Raw genomic sequence first — 5,986 nt, forward strand, 5'->3', positions numbered from 1 at the left:
CCACCACCTTCATGACTACAACACTCCATCCACCTTTGACGCAAGGAACTACCCCAAAGACTTCTCCCTAAGTATCTCTTAACTCTATTCTCTAATTTGATTGTATGAATGCTTTCATTGTTGTTTTTGGATTGTAATACTTTTGTTATGGACTAGTTCTCATGATTCTAGGATGTAGAGAGTATCCCTTTTGATATGTGAACATCTTTTCATTTGATTCATATATTTGCATGTTACTTGTTCAATGAAATGTGTGTTTATGGTCTGGATATACTATTTTAACATGATCTTGATACCAAAAACATGAGATCCATATTCCATGAGAGTTTGGGGATGAATCGAAAGGAGAACCCGACCCTCTGACCCATAGAAAATTGAGATGCGGAGAGTCAGAAACAAAAGTGCTACCCGATTTTCCGCCAGGAGCCCTAGGATATCATAGAGCTTAATGGATCAACCCTAACTCATTGTAGATCATGATTAGGGGGGATACGCCATTGTAGAAGAAAAGTTTACATCGGATATCACAGGATGGTCTATTTACATACATACCTTTTGAGGATGAGAAACCAAACATAAATTAGGTGTTTACATTTATTTGAGTCAAACCAAAGTCTTAGAATTGCCCTTCACAACTGAACCATCTTTGATAACCCGCTGCTCTCTCTCTCTCTCTCTCTCTCTCTCTATTTCTCTCTGTGATCATCATTACCACTTCCTATGATCTTTCTAATCTAGATCACTCTGACCTCCTTCTGTGATTTCTCTGCCGCCCCCTCACTTCTCTCACTCTTTCCTGATCTCTCTCTTCTCTCAATTTCTAGTTTTCAGGCACTCGTGAACTAACCTCCGATTGTCTAGATAATTCATTATACGAAGTTAACTAATGTTTAATCAAAATTTCCTAGGAATTCAATCTTATTATTACTTGATGACACTTTCATGCACTTGCGGATTTATCACATCAATTTTTAGTGTCGTTGCCGAGAACTGTTTCAATTAACATTAGTTGATTAGCATATGAGATACTCTTGACTTGTTAATAGATTTTTCATTTACTTGTTTATTTTTATTTCCACATTTTTCTTTATTTCAATTTAAATTTTGTATTTCAGTTTTTCTAATAATTTTATTTTTCTAAGATACAATGAGCACTAACATGTCGAGCAAGCCTTTAGTAGAATTTTTCACACCCATTTCCATAAGATTCAAATCTCCCATTGTGCAATTTCAAATAAAAGCAACAAATTCCAATTAGACCTAGAATTAATCTTTATGATGCAAGATCACAAATTTGGAGGAGAAATTTCAGAAAACTCATACTTGCACCTTGAGATATTTCTTGAATACTGCAACATGGTGATTGTGAAGAAGTTTCAGCAAATGTCATTCCGTTGATGACATTCCCTTTCAGTATCAAGGATAAAGTAAACTTGGTTTTATTCTCTCTCTCTCTTCATAAAGCATAACAAGTTGGGAACAATTGGAGTAGCTATTTCTGAAATATTTTTTCCTCTAAGTAGAACGTTGTACATGAGGAATTGCATCACAAATTTTGCTTAGATAGATGGAGAATCACTATTTGAAGCATGGGACAAGTTTAAAGATTTACTAAAATAGTGTCCTCACCATGGTCTAGAAAGATGGTTGATAGTGCACATATTCTGCATGGGGATTTCGTTCTCAGATAAGTCATTATTGGATTCATCTACTGGAGGGTCTTTGATGAATAAAAGTTTGAATGAAGCCTATGCATTAATTGATCAAGTGACATTAAACCTTTAAGAATGGTCAAATAAAAGTTGGATGAAATCTCCCCCGATAATTCCTGAAGTGCGAGCAACTGTCACACAAGAATTTATACAACCGTCCATGCACAAAGAGGAAACTTCATTAAATCACAAAAACTTCATCAAATTGTAGAATGAGGGGGCAAAAATAACAGAAAAGTTCAATGTAGAATGTAATGTTACCAAGTTGAGCAGTGGCAATAACTTTAAAGAACTTTTGGAAAATGCTCAGTGTAGATACAAGGAGAATTATATAAGAGAATAAAAAATCTAACCTCCACTCCAGAAAGTATCTATAGGCCACGAATATCTTTCTCTCAACGGTTGATTATACTAGATAATCAATGAACCCCGTCACAAGATCAAAGAGAATTTGGGGAAAAGAAAGACCAATTCTTCGCAAGACCTCCACCAATCCATTTTCCCCATAGGCAAGTGGCAAATATGAGCGAAGACAAATTTAATAAATTCTGTGATGATAATTTGATTGCAAGCAAATTTGTTGGTTTAATTCAAGATGATGAATTTTCATATAATAAGGAATTAGCCACTTGCGACTTTGTTGAATTACTTAGAATTGAAATTTTTCTGATAATGATGCTCAGTATAAAAGTTTTGATGAAGTTATTGATCCCCCTATTTATGATATTGATATTAGTGAATTCTCCATTGTTTATGATGATGTTAATATAGTGGATAAGAGTGTAAGGACTCGTGCTATGAAAGTAAATCCCCAAGAATCACTTCATTTGATCACACATCCACTTGACATTATGGAAATTGCAAAGAATGATCAAGTTGTGGATATAAATGTAGGGACTCATGAAGAGATGGTAGAGCCCCAAGAATCACCACCTTTAATTGCACTACCACCTGAGACAAAGTTAGAACCATCTTTGATCAAGAAGAAGTCTCATCCATTTATTTAGTACTTTTAAGAACTCCTCAACAATGCAAGGTCAGTATTTCTTGTGATCTTTCAGAAAACCTCATAGAAATATCTATAATTGATTTTGTTGGATGTGATTCATTTTTTCATTCATGTTTCATCAAATTTAATATGGTTCTAATTCTTTCATATTATGCTTGTGGAAGGTATGTTTTTCCTATGGGTGTGCATATTTTCATGAGGCTAAAATTTGGAAGCTCAATTTGAATTGTCTCCAACCTCCAAAAAAAAAACTTCAAAAGAAACGAAGATGGAGAGAGTGGTACTACACCACATTGATCTCATATCAACAACTCTCTTCATAATAACATGAGTCATTAGAAGAAAAGTCCAGAAGTATCTCACTCCGGCAAGATCGAGATTTAAATCAGTTTAAATAAGGGATCGATCTAATGACCTTAAACAAGTTCTTCTTGGGAGACAACCCAAGTTCTTTCTTGTTCTTATTTCTTTTTTTTTTTAATAACTCAAACCCTCTACTTAGTTTTTCTTGTCTATTACAGAGGATTAAAGATTAGGAAGAGTGCAACTACTAGGAGGGGTTAATTCCTTAGGCATTTGGCACACATCACTTGGTAACCTCTCTAAACTTTCCTCTATAATACATTTTACAATTATTGAAAACATTGAAACATTTAGGTCTAGGGAATTTATACATACTTTATGTTGTTAGTTAGTTTTGTTATATTTTTTGTTGCATAATAAAATCTTCTTCTAGCTTGCAACATATCATGTTTAGCTCTTGTGGATGTTTCAGATTTGAAATGAAGCATCTATGCATGCTTTGCCCATTAGACAATATTTTGACGTGTTTAGTATCATGCTATCATGTGGACGTATTCTCTTATTTTTGGTGATTCATATTTTCCTATCTAGTAGTCAAATTTTATAAAAGCAATGCTGAGTTGATTTGTATTTCACCATATGCCTACTTGATAGTTTGACCATTACACTACACTTTTGATTTATTTCCGAAAGATTGATTTAGTACCACATAGTCATGATTCATTTTGTTGAACTAGTACCATAGTGATCATAAGTGATCCTTTTCTAATATTTTAGTTATTGGATCATGCTCGGTTTGTGATAGCTCATTTGGAAAAATCAAAATTCCAAGCGAGAGGAAAAGAAAAAAAAATAAAAAAATGGAAGAAAATTTAAAATGTAATAAAATATTTGAGTGAAAAATAATTTTGAGTGATAATAATGGGATAGAAAATATATATCATGGGTGGAAATAATAAGATACTCCTTTGAGATTGAGTTAAATTACTAGAGAAACATCTATCCATTCTCTCAATACCGAGCATACCTTTGAGACTTTGTGTTGGGAAGAGGGGTCAAACCTCGCGTATGACAGGTAAGTGCCTAACACTGGAAACTATGGAAACAGAATGCAATGACTACTTGATTTAAAGAGGAACTTGAAACATTAGGAACAAATTATGTACTGTGCACTTAAGCTAGCTCATTAGGTTTAGTGAAACTAATTGAATACCTTCACTTAAAGATGATACTACTTGATAGGATTAGATGAACTTATTAAAATTAAGGAGATATAAACTCACATGTATTCTTGATATTGATGTTTGTTTGAGGATAAACAAAGGTTCGATTTGGGAAAATTTGATAAGTGTGAAGTATATAGGGTTTTCATCATATTTTCGCACTACATTCTGTTGGTGCAACATTCTTCAGGTCAAGGTTGACCTGGTTGACCAAGCTTGAGTCTTGGTTTGGATTTCGATGTTTGACAATGCAAGGTTGATTGAAGAAGAGTCAAGTAGGTCAAGGATGATCGGATACTTGACTGGGAAGTCCTAACTGGGATGTTAGGCAGGAGGAAAATCCTGGTGAGTGAAGCCAGGTGAAAGACCTAGTGAGTGAAGCTAGGCAATTGGGAAGTCCTAGTGAGTGAAGCTAGGCAGGAGGAAAATCCTGGTGAGTGAAGCCAGGTGAAAGACCTAGTGAGTGAAGCTAGGCAATTGGGAAAGTCCTGGTGAGTGAAGCCAGGCATGAGAAATCCAGATGGGTCAAGGTTGACCAGACATCTGGTGAGAGTCCAAGTAGGTCAAAGGGATTGACCGGATACTTGGCACGTGGAAGAAAAGTCCAAGTAGGTCAGAGGGATTGACCGGATACTTGGCAAGAAGAGAAAAGTCCAAGTGGGTCAAAGGGATTGACCAGACACTTGGTGAGAGAGTCCTAGCTGGTCAAGGGTGACCGGATGCTAGGTCTTATGTACCAACAAGTCATGGTTGACTAGATGTTGGTTTAGGGGGCTTTGGGCGTGGTTTTGGGCAAAAACCAGTTTTGGATTGATCCGTGGATTGATCCAGCCAGTTTTGGATTGATCCGTGGATTGATCCAGCGAGTTTGGATTGATCCGTGGATTGATCCAGCAGGTTTGGATTGATCCGTGGATTGATCCAGCAGGTTTGAATCGATCCGTGGATCGATTCAGCAGGTTTGAATCGATCCGTGGATCGATTCAGAAGATCTGAATCGATCCACCGATCGATCCGGTGAGTCCCCGCGAACAGAACCCCTTTGGATCGATCCGTGGATCGATCCAGAGGTCCCAATCGATCAGTGGATCGATTGGGACGCTGCTACTTCGCGCGATAAGTGCTGGATCGATCCGTGGATCGATCCAGAAGTTTTTCCAGAGCACAGAGGCGCTCTGGATCGATCCGTGGATCGATCCAAAGCCTCCCCGATCGATTGGGAGCATTCCAATCGATCGGGATTCGACCGTTAGCGTCGATTTAAGCCGCAGGCGTTCATTTCCTTCGGCAGAACTTCACCGATTCACTCCAGATCTCTCGCCAACTCCTCCACAGCGCTCTCAAAGATCAGATCGCCAGTTCTTGAAGGATCTTGGAAGCTTTCCAAGTCAAGAGGCGGATCAAAGGCAAGAAGAGAAGCTAGGGTTAGGGTTTTCTGTACTCATTGTAAGCTTTGCGCTTGTATTTTGTTTCCCTTTCCTTTCTTCTTGTACTGAGAGTCTTGTAGGGCTTCTCCGCCCTCGGTAGTTACCGAAAAGGAGTGTTTTCATAGTGGAGGGTGCGTGCGTGGTGTGGATCCTTGGATTAGTCACCTCTTGTGAGGTGGATACCAAGTAAACCAACCGTGTTAGCGTTGTGTGTTTTGTTTCTATATTTTCCGCTGCACATCTTTGAAGAAACAAGCAACGCCGAGCGACGAGCACGCGACGAGCTATTCACCCCCCCCTCTAGCTACTTTT

General features: G+C 37.7%; 1 non-coding gene across 1 annotated transcript; it reads right to left on the bottom strand.

Moving 5' to 3' along the window:
* Positions 1–1,529: 1,529 nt before the first annotated feature.
* LOC122028343 lies at positions 1,530–1,637 on the bottom strand. Its single transcript, XR_006124745.1, has one exon. It is a non-coding gene; the product is annotated as a small nucleolar RNA R71 (small nucleolar RNA).
* Positions 1,638–5,986: the final 4,349 nt, after the last annotated feature.

Source organism: Zingiber officinale, chromosome 10A (assembly GCF_018446385.1).
Source record: "Zingiber officinale cultivar Zhangliang chromosome 10A, Zo_v1.1, whole genome shotgun sequence".
NCBI classification, from domain to species: domain Eukaryota; kingdom Viridiplantae; phylum Streptophyta; class Magnoliopsida; order Zingiberales; family Zingiberaceae; genus Zingiber; species Zingiber officinale.